The sequence below is a fragment of the Marmota monax genome, unplaced genomic scaffold, assembly GCF_021218885.2.
Source record: "Marmota monax isolate L192 unplaced genomic scaffold, Marmota_monax_Labrador192_F-V1.1 WCK01_AAM20220418_F8-fsc00005, whole genome shotgun sequence".
Lineage (NCBI taxonomy): Eukaryota > Metazoa > Chordata > Mammalia > Rodentia > Sciuridae > Marmota > Marmota monax.
Window position 1 is genome coordinate 2,369,310 of NW_026692254.1, and position 19,014 is coordinate 2,388,323.

Here is a 19,014-nt window from a genome sequence, read left to right on the forward strand (position 1 = left end):
ACCAAAAGAAGCAAAGTTCAGTAAGATATGAAATAGCCACACAGTGGAACATCCTAAGGATGTTGAATTGATATAGACAGTTATGATAAAATGATATAGAAGAAAAAGTAGGCCCTAATCTTCATCATGTGGGGCTAGGCCCCAACTTCCTTAATAAGACACCTATAGCACCCTATAGCACAAGAATTAAAATCAAGAATCAACAAATGGGATGGATTCAAACTAAAAAGTTTTTTTCTCAGCAAAAGAAATAATCTGTGAGGTGAACAGGGAGCCTACATCCTGGGAACAAATTTTTACCCCTCACACATCAGATAGAGCTCTAATCTCTAGGATATATAAGGAGCTCAACAAGTTAAGCACCAAAAAACTAAATAATCCCATCAATAAATGGGCCAAAGACCTGAACAGACACTTCTCAGAAGAAGACATGCAATCAATCAACAAATATACGGAAAAAAATGCTTATTATCTCTAGCAATCAGAGAAATGCAAATCAAAACTACTCTAAGATACCATCTCACCACACTAAGAATGGCAGCCATTATGAAGACAAACAACAAGTGTTGGTGACCATGTGGGGAAAAAGGTACACTATACACTGCTGGTGGGACTGCAAATCAGTGCAGCCAATTTGGAAAGCAGTATGGCAATTCCTTGGAAAGCTGGGAATGGAACCACCATTTGATCCAGCTATTCCTCTTCTCAGACTATACCCAAAGGATCTAAAAACAGCATACTACAGGGACACAGCCACATCAATGTTTATAGCAGCACAATTCACAATAGCTAAACTATGGAGCCAACCTAGATGTCCTTCAGTGGATGAATGGATAAAAAAAAAATGTGGCATTTATACACAATGGAATATTACTTATCACCAAAAAAGAATAAGATCATGGCATTTGCAGGGAAATAGATGGCATTAGAGCAAATTATGCTAAGTAAAGTTAGCCAATCCCAAAAAAACAAATGCCAAATGTTTTCTCTGATATAAGGGAGGTGACTCAAAGTGGGGTAGGGAGGGAGAGCATGGGAGGAAAATTACCTCTAGATAGGAAATAGGGGTCGGAGGGAAAGGGAGGGAGAAGGGAAATAGCTAGGATGGTGGAAGGAGAGGGTCATCATTATACAAAATACTTGTATGAAGATGTGAATTTGGTGTCAACATACCTTATATACAAACAGAGATATGATAAATGGTGGTATAAAGGTGTATTAAGAATTATATGCAAAAAAATAAGACAGCTCATGTATAATGGCATAATTTGGTGTGAACATACTTTATATACAGAGTTACGGATAATTATGAATGTAATGCACTCCACTACTGTCATGTATGTAAGAAATAAATTGAAAAAGAAAAAAATAGTTATGAAAGAAAAATAAATACTAAAGGCCAAAAATTCTTAGAAGTCCAGTATAAACACATCTTGGTAAAAAGGGTAAAATGCAAATATTCATATTTACATAGCATATAAACATATCTGCATCTATCTAAATATTTATAAATATCTATAAATAAATAGTGGAATAGCCAGGGGTATAGGTTAGAAAATACAGCACTATCTTAACTCTGCAGTAATTTCTTTTTGCTTTCTTGTGATTTCTAATTTGCTCATGATGGACACATTAAAGTTAATAATCCCTCATCCATCCTCTTCCTCTGACCACTGGTGACTACAGACCATCTTCAAAACTGAGGTCCTTCCATGGTTGCCAAGGTCAGTGTTGGTCCTGGTGCCATCCAAACCTGACCTCAGGCAGTGACACTCTTTGGACAAAGCTCCCTAGACAGCTTACCAAATATAGGTCTGACTCTGACTTCTGATATATTTTTTTTCATCTAACAAGGCTTGAGACCTAGGTGTTTCTTCTCTTCAGAATTTAATTATTCAAATTTATCCATTTAAATGGACTCACTACTGGTTATTGCTTAGAGGAGGCTAATGTGCCAGTAAAATATCTTTTATTTTCAATACTGAAATGAACTTGGAATGTATCTAATTTTGCTTCAAGCACTTTCAAGAAGCTGTGAAAGCTTCCACACCCTGCCAAATTAGCTGCCTGTTTGCAGTCTCAGAGCAAGGCAGAGGAGGCCCGAGCAGTCAGCTTGGTTTCTTCTTAAAGATGCTGTGCCAGCTGAGAAAGAATGTTTCCCCTGCAGGGAAATTATTTGCTGGCAAAGACCCTGGCTTGGCACTTCTCCAAAGTGGAGCTAACTCCCAAAGGAAGCCACCAGGCTGCTTTGCCCCATCCAAAGATTCTCTGGCACTAAGTATCACGCATGTGTGTGTACAAATTGGTTTCCAGGCAGCTTGAGATACAGGCTAGCAGTAAGTTCCAAAACTATGCCCAACTTTATATGCCCAGCTGGAAGGATAAAATATTCTTGGGTAGCAAGGACTTTACTTTTAAAACCTTCAAATCTTACTGTTTCAGAGTATATATTTTTTAAGACATGGGTAACTTGGAAAATTAATAGGTTTCCTGTTGAACAAAGAAAAAATGTTGCTTTGAAGAAAAGTTGAATTTTACTGGATATAATAATTTGCAAACCAGCTATAATTCTTTTGGAGAGCTTTGCTCTGGAAAGAATCCAATATTTTTTTATTTCATTGTAAAAAAATAAATACTTGGGCCTACAAAACAGCAAAGAAACCAAGAGATATGTTGATCTGTAATCATCAAGATAGCCACCAAACATATAGGAAGTACTCATAAAGATGGGGGAATACATGACCAATCTGAAGTATGAGGCACTTGGAGACTAATAAGCAGACACATCCTTTGGACTGAGGGGTCATCTGCTGGCCAAAACCTACAGCAGAAGGAATATGTAAGTGCCCACTAAATGAGAATCTCTCTTTGTGCACAATTCAAAGATGTAATAAGGTGCTGTTCCCACGTTCAAGAAACCTACAACAATTAAATGCACAAGTATGCATTAAATGAATTTGGAAAGAGTTATAATAAAGCATTGTTCTTGTTTAGATATGAGGTGTCTCCCCAAAGCTCCAAAGCAATGCAGGAATATTTTGACATGAAATCACTAGATTGTGAGAGAGGTAACCTTATCAGTCTCCCTCAGTGTGAATGGACTTACTGGGTGGTAACTCTAGGGAGACAGAATGTGGTTGAAATAGGTGGAAAAATGGGGTATGCCCTGGAAGGGTGCATCTTCCATGTGGCCCATTTCTCTTTCTCTGCTTCCTGGCTGCCATGAGCTGAGAAGCTTTCTTCCACTGTTCCTTCAGCCATATACTACACCATATATATTACTCTTGGGCCCAGAGTAATATAACCAATCGCTCATGGACTGAACCTCTAAAATCATAAGCCCAGAATAAACATTTCTACTTCCAACTTGTTGTCATCAGGTATTTTGGTCATAGTGACGAAAATCTGACCAACATAGGTATGTACAGACGCCCACTAAAGAATAAAGAGGAAGCATTTAGCTCAAACTGAGTATGCAGCACAGAAAGCTTCCTGAGGATGCAATTCCTATATTCAACTTAAATGATGAAAACTAGCCAAAGAAAGAGGATGTAAGGGTTTTGTAGATGGGTTTACAGACACAGAATCCTGGAGAGAGATGCAAAAGGTCTTTTACTCATTTAAACCAAAGGAGCAAGTTCAAGGTAGAAAGTGACAGAAGACCATGTTGGAGAACAAAATGAAAGATGATGACACTGGGACTTTTCACCTTGTAGAGACTAAGGGCTAGGCCAGATGCTGGGAAGAGAAAGGAGTCAGAATGAAGGGCTAAGGAGGCATAATGAGCTCCATCTTTAGGTTCAAGTTGGAAGAAAATTCCAGAGGCAGTCCATGAGCCTTCCAGAGAAGCCAGAAATCACTGAGAGATCAAAGACAGATAGAACCCTGGAATATGTGCCACTACTCCTCAGGAATGGTCCATATGGATCATTTAACAACAACAACAAATTATCCTACATGTTCTTCCACAGCAATGAGCAGTAAAATTATCAAGCGTGAAAAGGTCCCATAGATCTGCTCAGGACGGAAGTAAGGACAGCAAAAGGAAAAGAGCTAGAAAGATAGTCCCCTTGTGGAGTCAATTTGGCAAAAAAAGAAAAAAAAAGAATTCCCAAGGGATGAAGTGAGTAATGACTGCTCTCAAATGATAGAAAAGAAGGCTGGTGCTCAGAAACCTGGGGAAAGAAGAGACCTGTGAAAACTCAAGAAGAGACCTAGCATCTTTAGAAAAAAGTAGGCAGGAGGGCTTAACACCAAGGACGAGGAGAGGGAAGTGGAGGGGGGTGTATGTCCGAATGTTGGGGTTTAGAGGGATAAGGGAGAGCTAACATTCAAAAAGCATCAACTTTTTTCTATGTAATAATTAAGTAAAGACCAGAGGCTAGTTTGAGTGAAGGAGGGAATCTCAAAAGCAGCCTTGAACCAAGACTGTTATAACAAGAGGTGCCCCATCAATTCCTTGAATTCCTGTTTGTTAAAACTGGTTGTAGAGCTGGGTGTGGTAATGCATACCTGTAATTCCAGCAGCTCAGGAAGCTGAGGCAGGAGGATCTCGAGTTTAATGGCAGCCTCAGCAAAAGCGAGACACTAAGCAACTCAGTGAGACCCTGTGTCTAAATAAAATACAAAATAGAAGAGACTCCAAACCCTGCATTTATCACCAAGGCTTGTCACTGGTGATTTAAGAAAGTGAAATGTGGAGGACTGTGTGAAGACCTGGTGCCCTCTGAGGTGAACCAGCGTAGAGAGAAGCAGAGCTTAATGGAGCAGGTTGAACTGAACAGCTTCTTCTACTTCAAAGACCCCCAGAGTAATTAAAGTTTGGCATGTGCAAAGACATTGTCATTGCTGTCCTGATTTCTGACAGAATTTACTTACATGGGTCTTTCCTCCATACTGAATTATGCTCGAAGGTGACTAAGTCTATCTTCTTCAGTCAAGCCCCAGCACAAGGTTGGACAAATGACAGGTCCTTCAACACCAGCAGCATGACTAAGGTAAAAGTGGTAGAGCAATGACCATCTACGGTACTCAAACTGCATTCATCCTGCAAGCCAAGGAAGAATGTTTCTGAGGGGCCACACAGAGACCTTTTCCCACAGAGTGCCTGATTGCTAACAGAATATTCAAATGCATTGGCACTTACAGGAGGAAGTTCAAGGGCCCAGTTCTTCAAGGTTGTTCTCATTACCTTTTTTAAAAAATACCTTTATTTATTTATTTTTTTGTGGTGCTGAGGATCGAACCCTGGGCCTTGCATGTTCTAGGCCAGTGCTCTACCACTAAGCCACAACCCCAACCTATTCTCATTATCTTTCATGCCTCCTCATAACCTGTTCCTACTTTTTCATATTTGTTTTTCAGCTAAATAGCATGTACCATCCAATCAATTATTTAAGGCCAAAACTGGAAGTCAATGATCTTTTGTTTCATTATGTGCCATACTCAACAAATCATCCAGGACCCATGACTGCTTGCCCTACAGCCTACCCTTATCCTAGGTTCTGTTCTTTGCTGCCTCAGTTCAAGCCCTCACCTCCAGCATACTTGATGGTGCTCCTCCAGTGGCCTTATCACTCACTCATCAGAAAAACTCTTTCCATGCAAAGTTGCTCCTGCTGTCCCTTGTCTATAAACACATCCTGGAACCCTCCCATTGACTGGGTTTTAAATATGCAAATGGAATGGCTGAAATAATCCAAAAATCCATCCATATTAGATTTACATTCATAAGATATTTACTCTACTTAGTGGAGGAACTGGATTTTGAGATAGTCTTTCTAAATTTCTAAACACTATTTCAAAATTGGACATTCTTCAGAAAATAAAAGGAAAAAAAAAGATTGAAGAAAAACCACAATAAGATACCAACACAGATCTATTAGGGTGGCTCTTTATAAAAAAAAAAAACAAAAAAAAAAAAACAAAAAAAAAAAAACAGAAAATTATAATAGTTGGTAAAGATGTGGAAAAACTGGAACCCTTAGGCACTGTCAGTGAAAATGTAAAATGGTGCAGCTGCTATAGAAAATAGTATGATAGTTTCCTGAAAAATTAAAAAGAGAAATATCATATGATCCAACAATTCCACTTTTGAGCATAAGTTCAAAAGAACTGAAAACAAAGACTCAAGTAGATATTTATACATGCATGTTCACATCAGTATTACAATAGCCCAAAGCAGGATATGACCTGTGTCCATCAAAAGATGAAGGGATAAACAAAATGTGCATACATATAATAGAATATTATTTGGCCATAAAAGAGAAGGAAATTGTGACATGTCGATGTGGATCGGACAAATACCACATAGTTCCACTCTTCTGAAGTACCTAACATTGTCAAAGTCATGAAGACAAAAGGTAGAAAAATGGCTATCAGCAGCTGCATTAGGAGGGAATGAAAGTTTTAATTTAACTGGCACAGAGTTCCATTTGCAAGATAAGAACTGTCCTAGTCACTGGTTGCACAGTAATGTCAATGTACATAACACTGCAGTACTATACACTTAAAAATGGTTACAAGGGTAAACTTGATATTGAATGCATTCTACCACAACTAAAAATAACGTGAAGAAATTAGTTACCAAATGCACCTGAGTAGACAGAAAATAATTCTGTTGTGTTTTGGACGATGTATTTTAATCATTATCACAGATTCTGAGCATGCTTTAAAAATAATCTAACCAGAACTTATAAAAATAGTTCACATACACAATATCATGTACATGCCCGAGGAGCCTTAGCTGCACTTTCACTTCTACTTCTAATTCACACTGCCCAAATGCAAAGGCACATTTTCCCTAAAGTAGCTCTGTTCACTTATCAAAGCAAACTACAAATATCAGTGCTTAGCCTTCAGAGTTTCCCTCAGCTAATGCATCACCCCATGGATTCTTTTTAACTTCTCCTAACCTCAACAAGTCTTTCCCAGCATTCATCTGAGATATTCATGCAATTTTCCTCACCCAGAATATCTTCTCTCCAGTCTTCCTCTCCTGTATGGGTCCAGCATAGGACTCACTTCACTTGTGAATCTTGGAGGCAATTCTCCAGAGGAACTGAGGAAACTGATTTTGGGTCCACAAGGGGTGGGTATCCAGGGTTAAGTGTCTTCTTTTTGTTTTCCAAGAAAGACATTATTATAGACTTGGAACATCTTTATGTCCTCAACCATGGAGAAAAAGGCACCAGACCACAGGATTTAGAGCCCCTTTTACTTAAGGCTCTCTATAACTCTGCCAACCCCCTCCACATGGTGCACCCTACTCTTGACAAGGTTTTCCAGTAATTTACCACAGGCTAGGCATTGCTATACCATTGAGAATGAGCTGAACGAGACTGAAATTAGAGAAGATGTTGTAATAGAAAACATTACCTGGCTTCCACAAACATTGAGGACAAAAGGTTCTTGGGACTTAGGCTTATCACACAGATTCCATGATGGAATTATGTAGGTGATGTTGATATCAATAAGGATTCCTACTGGAAACCAAATACTGTTGAGAGCCACAGCTGAAGGGGCCCCAGCAAACTTCCAGCTGCCGGCTGATGATTGGCTCACAGCGGCCCCAGCAACATCTAGCTGATTGGCTCCTCTGCGGTGATGCTCATTGGGCTGTTTCCCTGCCCTTTCAGACCACGGAGCTGCTCACTGGGGGACTTTTTTGGCTCCGCCCACGTGATCCAGCCAATGGGCCTCAAGAGCAGGAGGATTGTGGGAGGTGGAGAGAAGCTTGTGTGGGAGAGAGAGGCTTGGGGAAAGCCGGTGGTGGCAGATGAGGCTCTGAGGGTTTTTCCTGAGAGGCTGTTTTGTTTGGCGTGTGTGGTTCTAAAAATAAAGTTAGTTTCTTTTGACAAGTGGCTCCTGATTGTGCCCAGCCAGACTGCGGCATTTGGTGGCTCGCACGGGGAGCGACTGAGGGTAAGTGAAACTGCTCGCCCCTGAGGGCAGGGCGAGAGGATGGGTAGCCATTTTAAGATTCCTCTTTTATTTTGCTTCACTTTTGTTTTAAGTTGCCTGTCCCTGGAGATGAGTGAGACAGAAGAAAAACCGCTCACATCTGAGGAAAAACTATTTACGTCTGAGGAACAGATAGGGAGAAAGGACAGATGCACATGTCAGGAGGATAGAAAGGCCATAATGACTTTTTGTTGTTCCCTTTTTATTTCATTCTGTCTCGGTTTTGTTTGGCGTCATCTTGTTTGGTTGTATTATAGTAGAAATACGGGATCAGAAATTAGCAAAAAACAAACTGAAAGAGTGTTAAGTAAATTGTTAGAGGAAGGAGGCATCTCAGTAAAATCAAGAGCAGTCAGGGCATACGTTGATACAATACAAAAATGTAGCCCATGGCTTTTTAAGGAGGAGTTGTTAAATATATCACAATGGAACCATCATGGTGAAGATTTAAAAAGAATAGAAAAGAAAAGCCCAGGGACTCTGCCAGTTGGCACATTGCCATTGTGGACGTTCATATCTTGTTTGCTTAGTCCAAAGCCTTCAGTTCAGACAATGGTAGAGGAAGAAGAAGACATATTGATTCAAGTAAAAGAGAAGGTCTCTCAAGTTAGTCAGACAGAGGGAAAGATTCAAGTAAAAGAGAAGGCCTCTCAAGCTAGTCAGACAGAGAAAGAAAGTGTAAAACAGAAAAAGCCATCAGGGGGAAAGTTACAACAGGAGACTGCTACTAACACCTTTCTATCACCAGAGGGTATAAGTGTCCAACCAACAGCACCACCTCTACAGGAGACTGCTACTAACACCTTTCTATCACCAGAGGACGTAAGTGTCCAACTAACAAGGCCACCTCCATATGCTGGGAGGTCCCCAACCCCCGCAGTTGATAGTTGGGATCCTGAGACAAGATCTCAAATATTAACATGCCCTGTATTTGAGGCAGGAGGGCAGCGATTTTACCAAGTTTTAAATTTCAAAACAGTGAAGCAGCTAAAAGAGGCTGTAACAACCTATGGTCCTCAAGCACCCTTCACTGTAAGCATGGTCGAATCCATTAACAACTTGAACATGACGCCAGCAGATTGGGCTAATATGTGTAAAGCTGTGCTAAATGGAGGACAATACCTGTTATGGAAGGTTGCCAATGAGGAATTTTGCAAGGAGACGGCTAGGCGAAATGCAGCAGCTGGTTATCCTCAGAGAAATCTAGATATGTTGTTAGGAAAGGGACCTTATGAGGATCAGCAGCAACAAATTGCATATGATCCTGGTGTATATGCACAAATTGCTGTAGATGCAATTAAGGCATGGAAGACTTTACAAGGACATGGAGGTTTACAAGGTCAATTATCTAAGGTAATACAAGGAGCTAATGAACCTTATGCTGAATTTGTAGATAGGCTTATTCAAACAGCTACCAGAGTTTTTGGGAATACAGAACAAGCAATGCCATTACTAAAACACCTGGCTTATGAGCAAGCAAATCGTTGGTGCAGAGATATCATTAGACCATGGAAACATGAAGATTTAAACACATATATTAAATTATGTAGAGACATTAATGAACAAGAGCAAGTCGTGGCAGCTGCAGTAAAACAGGCTTTAGATGACATTAATGAACAAGGGCAAATTGTGGCAGCTGCAGTAAAACAGGCTTTAGATGCCAGGCCAAGAACATGCTACAATTGTGAACAAACAGGACATTTTAAAAGGAATTGCCCCATTGGAGGAGGGTTTAACAAAACTAGGTATCAAAGGAGTAGAATACCAGGTATTTGCCCACGATGCCGTAGAGGGAGACATTGGGCTAATGAATGCCGTTCTCAAACCACCATAGAGGGTACTCCATTATCAAAAAACAAACAAGGACCAGGTGTTTATCCACGATATCGTGGAGAAAGGCATTGGGCTCCATTGCCAAAAAATGGACAGGGGGGCCCAATGCTCCGGGGCCCAAAACCACAAATATACGGAGCACTGGAGGAACCCAGCAACCCCATCAGGGTAGTGCCCAGGACACATTGTCCATCAGATCCCTCATCAGACAAACCAGAGGGAGCGCAGGGTTGGACATCTGCGCCTCCGCCAGAGCAGTACTAACTCCAGAGATGGGAGTTCAAATCATTCCCACAGGGGTGAAAGGACCTCTTCCCAAAGGAACAGTAGGCTTATTATTGGGACGCAGCTCTTCTACTCTAAAAGGACTTATGATAAGTCCTGGGGTAATTGATCCCGATTATGAAGGTGAAATAAAAATTATAGCCAGTTTTCCAAAGGGTATATCAGTAATTTCACCAGGAGATAGAATAGCACAGTTACTAATAATACCCAGGCTACATGATAAATTTTCCAGTCGTACTGTAGAAAGAAGTTCCAAGGGATTAGGCTCCACAGGTGTAGATTGGGTTATGCTTTCTTTAAATTTAGATTCTCGACCCATGCTAAAACTAAATATTCAAGGACATGAATTTAATGGGCTACTGGATACAGGTGCAGACCTTAGCATCATCTCTCGTCAAGAATGGCCAAAACATTGGCCATTACAACAAGCCACTCAAACGCTTCGAGGCCTAGGAGTGGCGACTAATCCCCATAGAAGTGCAATGGTATTAGATTGGAAGGATCCTGAAGGATGTGAAGGAACTATACAGCCATATGTATTGGATCATCTTCCCGTAAATTTATGGGGACGAGATGTCCTAGATCAATTAGGTTTGACATTAACAAATAACATCAACCAAAATGCACCCACTATTATGACTAGACAAAGTTTTAGGAAAAGAAAAAGATTAGAAAAACAAGAACAAGGTATAGCAGCACCAATACAAATAGATCAAGGAACAGAAAGACATGGGTTGGATTTTCAGAAAGGGCCACTGAGACAATAAAAATTACTTGGAAATCAGAAAGACCAGTATGGGTTCCTCAGTGGCCCCTGACTAAAGAAAAGATACAAGCAGCCCATGACCTGGTCAAACAACAATTAGCGGAAGGACATATACAACCTTCTGTATCTCCCCATAATATTCCCATTTTTGTCATCAAAAAGAAATCTGGTAAATGGAGATTATTGCAAGATTTAAGAGCCATTAATAATGAGATGGTTATTACGGGACCTGCTCAATCGGGGATTCCTCAATTGTCTGCTTTGCCAAAAACCTGGTATGTTTTAGTTATAGATATTAAAGATTGTTTTTTTTCAATTCCAATTCATCCTGAGGATAGTCCACGTTTTGCATTTACTATCCCTGCACTGAATCATGAAGGTCCTGATCAGAGATATGAATGGAAAGTACTCCCTCAAGGGATGGCGAACAGCCCAACTATGTGTCAAATTTATGTTAACAAAGTAATCCAGCCACTTAGAAATCAAAATCCTGAACTACAAATATTTCACTATATGGATGATGTATTATTAGCACACAAAGATAAAAACACATTGCTAGAATGTTATGCCACACTTACAAACTTATTAAAAAATTATAATCTAGAGATAGCAATAGATAAAGTACAATTAAATTTTCCAATTAATTATTTAGGAGTTCTATTATCCTCAACCATGGTCCGTCCACCAAAAATTCAAATACGAGTAGATCAACTCAAATCACTTAATGACTTTCAAAAGTTATTAGGAGACATAAATTGGATAAGGCCTTATTTAGGTATACAAACAGGAGAGTTGGGACCTTTATTTGATATCCTAAAAGGTCCATCAGATCCAAATTCACCCCGAATGTTAACGCCTGAAGCAAGAAAGGCATTAAAAATCATTGAAACATATATGGAAAATATGCATTTGGATAGAATTGATATAAGTTTGCCTTTATTATTTATTGTACTACCAACAAAAAATATTCCTACAGGAGTGTTTTGGCAAGAAGGTCCATTATTATGGATACATTTATCTTATTCTCCTAACACTATTCTTACTAGGTATCCTGAGGCTGTAGGACAATTAATACTCAAAGGAATAAAAGCAGCAAAGGGAGTGTTTGGAATTTCTCCCAATAAAATTATTACTCCATATACTATGGATCAAATTGATGAGTTAGCTAATGAGTTAAATACTTGGGCAATAATCATGTGCAAATCTAATGTTTCATTTGATAACCACTTACCATCTAATCCTTTATTGTCTTTTTGGTCATTGCATCCTGTAATTTTTCCAAAAATGACAAGAAAAACACCTATCATGAATGCTCCAAATATATTCACTGATGGGTCAAATAATGGTACAGCAGCAGTAGTTACCCCTGATCAAACTTTTACATTTTTAGTACCCAAACAATCAGCTCAAAAGGTAGAGCTTAATGCAGTTTTACAAGCTTTTGTGATGTTTAAAGATTCTGTATTTAATTTATTTTCTGATAGTCAGTATGTAGTTAATGCTATAGTATCTCTTGAAGATGCTGGTAGGATTTCCCCTTCTTCTACTGTTTTCTCTTTGCTTTCCACTATACAAAGTCTAATCTGGGACAGAAAAGATCCATTCTTTATAGGACATATCAGGGCACATACAGGATTGCCTGGAGCCCTTAGTTTGGGCAATGATTTAGCAGATAAAACTACACATGACATACATATTTTCTCTACACTAGAAGAAGCTATAAATTTCCATAAAAAGTTCCATGTCAATGCTAATACTTTACAAAAGCGCTTTAAAATAACTAAGGAACAAGCTAGACAAATAATAAAACAATGTCAAAATTGTGTGACCTTTTTACCACAAGTTAATCTTGGAGTCAATCCTAGAGGATTGATACCTAACCATATTTGGCAGATGGACCTCACACACTTGCCAGAATTTGGAAAATTAAAATATTTGCATGTTACAGTTGATACTTCTTCTGGATTTTTGATGGGCTCCCTTCATGCCGGAGAAAAAACTAAAGATGTTATAGCTCATTGCTTACAAAATTTTGCCACTGTGGGTGTTCCAAAACAGTTAAAAACAGATAATGCCCCTGGTTATTCTTCTACCTCTTTTAAACAATTTTGCTCAACATTTGGCATTACTCATATAACAGGAATCCCATACAATCCACAGGGACAAGGCATAGTTGAAAGAGCTCATCAAACTATTAAAATGTACTTATTAAAGCAAAAAGAAGGAATTGGGAAGGGGTATATATTCCCCAAAGATAAACTTAAAATAACCCTTTTTACTCTAAACTTTTTAAATTTGGATTCATCAGGACTTAGTGCTGCAGAAAGGCATATGTGTCCAAAAAATGTGCATAAGCCCAAGGTACTTTGGAAGGATATTCTAACAGGACAATGGAAAGGTCCTGACCCAGTAATTGTCTGGAGTAGAGGGTCTGTTTGTGTGTTTCCACAGGGAGAACAGCAGCCGATTTGGATTCCAGAGAGATTAACCAAGGTCCTGACCCAGTGATTGTCTGGAGTCGGGGGTCTGTTTATGTGTTTCCACAGGGAGAACAGCAGCCGATTTGGATTCCAGAAAGATTAACTAAAGCGATTTCTACAGACCAAAAAGAAGATGATTTGGCTTAAATCCATAACAACTGATATCCAAAACTCCAGTTTGGCTATTCTTACATCTGCAACAGAACCAGGATGCTTTTTTCAATATCTATTTTATTATTGCCCTTTGCCATATCATGAAGTTCTATTTTGTTTTTTGAGCTCATACAGACCTAGGTTAATGTTTTGCTGATCAGTTCTATTTTTTGACTATAGAGTTTTTAAACATTGCAATGGAGATTTCACCTGTAAAAAGTTATAAGGCCTTTACTATAATGTTATGTGTTGTATGTATTATATTATGTGTGCACACTTGTGTTTTGTGTTATATGTTTGAATGTATGTATGTCCATATATCATATATGATGAGGGCTCATGATAAAATGGATCCAAATATTTTTTTTTCACGTGATTTATATGGTTTAATTTAAATTGGGTAAACAACTGTTGAGGATTGTTTTAATACGTAAACAAAAAAGAAGGTTAACAGATCTGTTTGTTTACTTTCACCTTTCCTTTTCATTATATTTAATAATTCTCTTAAAGATAATGTAAATTGTTAAGAAAATTGTTTTCTTTTAGTGCCTTCTGTAATGTTACATAATTTTTTCTTTAGCCATTATTGCCAGAATTCCTATCTTCATCCCAGTGCTGGTGAAGTCAAAGATAAAACCAATCTACAGCTTCTACAATAGCCATCACTGAACTGCTTGCAGAACTTGCCTGGACACATTGTGAGCTCACCTGTATGCATTGTGAACTATCTGTTGGTGCAGCGACTTGTGGTAGTGTTGGGGTATTTTTGCTGATGATGTCATTGGTGGTACAATTTTTCCAAAAGGAGCCATCAATTGGCTTGATGTATCTTCCTCCCTTCTGCTTGTCATGATCGTCCAGCTAAAATTTGGGGGCCAACAGAGGTGAGGCAAAGAACCTCACCCCCCCGCTGGTACAAAGACCTCTCCACAGGTGTGGCTATATACTGGACCGGTAGTCAGTGATGGGTAAGATCTAATTGCAATGGTACCAAAGGACCATATGTACTATTGGACAACCTAAGGCAGGCACGGTCCCTAAGCCACATGCTTGTTGTTTAAACAGAGAGGGGGAGATGTTGAGAGCCACAGCCGAAGGGGCCCCAGCAAACTTCCAGCTGCGAGCAAACTTCCAGCTGCCGGCTGATGATTGGCTCACAGCGGCCCCAGCAACATCTAGCTGATTGGCTCCTCTGCGGTGATGCTCATTGGGCTGTTTCCCTGCCCTTTCAGACCACGGAGCTGCTCATTGGGGGACTTTTTTGGCTCCGCCCACATGACCCAGCCAATCGGCCTCAAGAGCAGGAGGATTGTGGGAGGTGGAGAGAAGCTTGTGTGGGAGAGAGAGGCTTGTGGAAAGCCGGTGGTGGCAGTTGAGGCTCTGAGGGTTTTTCCTGAGAGGCTGTTTTGTTTGGCGTGTGTGGTTCTAACAATAAAGTTAGTTTCTTTTGACAAGTGGCTCCTGATTGTGCCCAGCCAGACTGCAGCAAGATAGCCTCTGGCTTTCTACGAAACCCACTTCATCGTGGCATGGCTACCCAAAGTGAACATGGAACTGGGAGGAGAACCCTTTCCTAGGCACTTCCACTTGGATCATTCCCTTCCCACCAGACTTCCAAGAGAACAGGCCTCTAACTCCACTGTTTGGCCTTGAATCACATGCTATCTTGCTTTTATTTTGAATGGCTTCACATGCATATGTCCATCTTCCCAGGCACAGGGAATACTTTAAACTGTCAGCATACAATAGACCCTCAATAAACACATGCTGATTTCTTGAAGCATCTAAGTTCTACATTCCCATCTTGAGAAAGGAGCCCACTCTTGTTTCCAAGCAGCTTATTAGCTGAATTTAAACAACTATTTAGCTAGGACCCAAATGCTATCCATATTTCTTTCAATGTTCTTCTAGTTTATTGCATGGTGCTTAAGTTTAGGCTGAGGATATTTACGCCAGTAACATCAGAAAAAGGCATAAACAGCATGACTATCACTTTAATTCTGCTTTGTTTTGCAGAGTTGCTGGAGCTGACAACTTCACAACAAGGTGTCTGCTTCCCATAAATCAGAGTAGGCAATTTTTCTCCAATTATATTTTAATTCATGGATAATCATTCTCCATAGCAGGTGGCAAGTAGAAGGGGGCTGGAAGCCAGGGAGAAAGAAGGTATGATAAAGTATTAAATAATTTTTATTTGAATTTGTACCAGCAAGTATTGTAGGAATAGCAGAGACAAAATGCATCTGGTAACAGAACCCAGGTGAACAGAATGCATTAAGTGAATATTGGATGCATCCAGAATCATCTCCTCAGCCAAATGTAGTTCAGTCTAAAACAGATCGTTTCTCACTTAGATTCTCTGATTGCCTAATTCTTCATTTCGTCATAAAGCCCTCCTTCCACCTTTTGCTTGGGGATTCTGAACATGAACTTAAGATTGTTCTAAGAACTGCACTGTCATCTAGGACTTGATCTACACCACAAAAAAAAAAAAAAAAAAAAAATGCTTTCCTTTATCTAATGTGTCTTGTTCCAGTATTTGGAACACCCATGTACAGAGAAATTAATTAAACAAACCTTAAAAGGACCCATATGTCTTACTAAAATTGTACTCCTAATCTGTTTGCCAAATTTTTATTAACCACATTATGTGACAGACACTTTAAAGTACAGAAATGAGTAAGACACAAGATCTCGCACTCTAAAAGCTTCCTACTAATAGGAAAATCACTTACACAAGCAGAATTCTTATCCAATTGCCAGCTCCAGCCCATCCTCCCTGCCTGCTCCATCTCAGGACAGCATGTACCACCTGCCCTGGTGGTTTATACCTATACCTGGATATCACCTTTGATTCTATGATCTCATGTTGCTCCATCCTGATGGCTAAACTCTGATCCAAGCCACCATTATCTTTCATTTGGCTTAAGGAAACAGCTTTCCAAATGATCTCCCACTTGTATACTACATTCTCTAAGAGATATACACTCTAATTTTTATAGTAAATACACCTTTAGGCTACTCCCTTGATTAAATCTCTCCAGTGCCAGTGCCCTTAGAAAACTGACTCCTTCCAATAGCCTAATGGCCCTTCATTAGCTGGCACTTGACTACCCCCAACCTCACCTTGTACCTCTCTTCTTGCTTACTAAATCCCACTTACTCAGACCCTCTTTCCCCTTCTTACTTCAAAGTCACTGTACTTGCCTTCTTCTCTGCCTGGAACATTCTCCATTTCCTTCTTTCTTTCATAATTATCATCTCACTTTACTCAGGTCTTAGATCAAATGTCCTGGAAGGAGTGAGAACCTTTGAGCACATGGCTTAGCTCTGTGAGAAATGTCCATTCCTCAGGAAGCCTTCCCTGACCACTCCACAAACACTGCCCCAGGACATTTCATTTCATTTTACTTTCAGTATTTTTTTTTCAATTACCTGTTAATTGTTTCTGTTCTCTGACTAGCATGGAAACTGGTCTTGCCAGTACCACTGTCTTAGAATCACACTTGGTTCCCAGGAGGCACTCTGAAAAGGGTTTGCTGACATATGAATGGACATTACAAAGAAGAATGAAATGAGGACAACAGAAACACAGCAAGGTAGCATAATAAGGGGCATTTATTTTGGCTGGGAGGAGAAAAGTTGGGAAAAACTTCCAGAGGAGAAATCATTTGTATGGTGCCTTGGAGGATGAGTAGGTAGCCAAAAAAAAAAAAAAAAAAAAGCATCTCAGGCTCTGAAACTTACAAAGGAAAAGCTCCAAAGGATTTGAGGGCATGTCTGAGCAATAAAAACCAATTCTAACGTGGCCCAGAACATATGGAGGGAGGTACTGAGAGAGTTACACAGATGATGAACCACTCAATGGCAAGGTGTCAAAACTTTATTATTCAGACAATGAAAAGACCTGAGGATGAAACTGGTATACTCCAAAATGCCTTTTATAAATACTAAGAAAAACTGCTTGAATTTAAAAACAAATAACAAAAAATGGCATTACTTTTAAGAAGACTATATATTCTCCTGCATTATGGGGAGGGAAAAGGACTTCAATCCCATGTGTAAATGAAAAAGAAGGAGGAGCTCAAGACACAGTGAGCCTGTGTCTCAGATGAAAGGCTGAGTACAGAATACTTTTTGGTTTTCAAGGCATAAATAGCCACATTACATTTCCAGATGGTTTCAAGTTAAAAGGTGTCACTGCTGCTTAGGATAAGAAAGGTGGGATGTGGACTTCAGGATTAACTGGATCTTGGGCTCAGCAATCACACTTCATATCACAGAACAATCTGATTAGAAAAACAGTATTTAAGAGAAGGGAAGCATACTATTTAAACTGAAAATAACCTAAAGACCTGCATACTTTATTACATAACATACACAAATGAATGATTCAATCCTAGTCACTGTTTTATCAACAGGAAGTTGCTAAAACCATTGTAAGGGAATTAAGAACCTATGACAAAATATGATTTCTGTGCCCTACCCCCTTTATTTTGGTGATGCTAGGTCTCGAACCCAAGACCTTGTGCATGCTTGGCAAGATCTCTACCACTGAACTCCATCCCCAGTTCATAAAATATACTTTGTGAAGTATTGACTATTCAGTTGGGCTGAGAGTTCTCACATCTCAGGGGTCTCATTAATAGGATTTATCTCAGAAAAGAATTGTTTAATGAGCCCAACTTTCCTCATAAAACACGGCACAAGATAGAGAGGATGAATGATAAAGACAAAGGCAGATACAAGGGAGTGAACTGCTTGTGCTTCTACAAGTCTACAGACACACTGTTGGACCAGTTGGCTTTTTTCTTTATTTCTCCTTTAGCAAGGCTTAGGATCTGGGCATCAGCCCACTAGCCTATAAAAGGAGAAACCCAGAACTATGATCAAAGGTCTCTCCTGTGATGCTGACAAAATTCCTTGTAGGTATCTGCTTTCCACAAACCAGCGTGCTGACCCAATCTGAAGGAATGAGGACCTTTGAGCATATGGCTTAGCTCTGTGAGAAATGCTGAGTCAGAGGGTAAGAGGCCATGGAATTGGGCCCCAACCACAGTAAGGGGTAATGTGTTGCTGGAGTTAGAGACACCTGGATGCATACACTATAGCTCTAAATGAAAGTATGAGTGAACAAATGTATGCAAATTTCCCCAAATGTCACAGGAAAATAGCTGGCAAAAGAGAATGGATACAAGGTGCTTAATACAGTGGCTGGATGTAGTAAACACTAAACAATCAACAGTTCTAAAAGATGTTGTTCTTGTCAGTTGTATATACTTATTAATTCTATTATTTTATGTGAAGTTCTCTGGGGAAGAAAGATAAAATCATGCAGCCTCACAAAACTGGAAGGACCCTAAAAATCCCTTCATCCAGTTTCCTGTTTTCAGATATTTTTGTCATCACTGACTGTCACTTTCCTGATAAAGTCACCAGGAACTTGGGCAAATAGGCTGACCACTCAATTCACCATTAACCCCCTTTAAAATAGTCTTGTTTGTGTTCTCCATGATCCCCTAGTGTTTGAAAGTA

The 19,014-nt window shown here is 39.6% G+C and overlaps 1 protein-coding gene across 7 annotated transcripts in view; it reads right to left on the minus strand.

Moving 5' to 3' along the window:
• Nucleotides 1-19,014, minus strand: part of Kif16b (kinesin family member 16B) — a 304,004-nt gene that overhangs the window by 124,517 nt on the left and 160,473 nt on the right. The gene's annotated exons all lie outside the window — the stretch shown is intronic.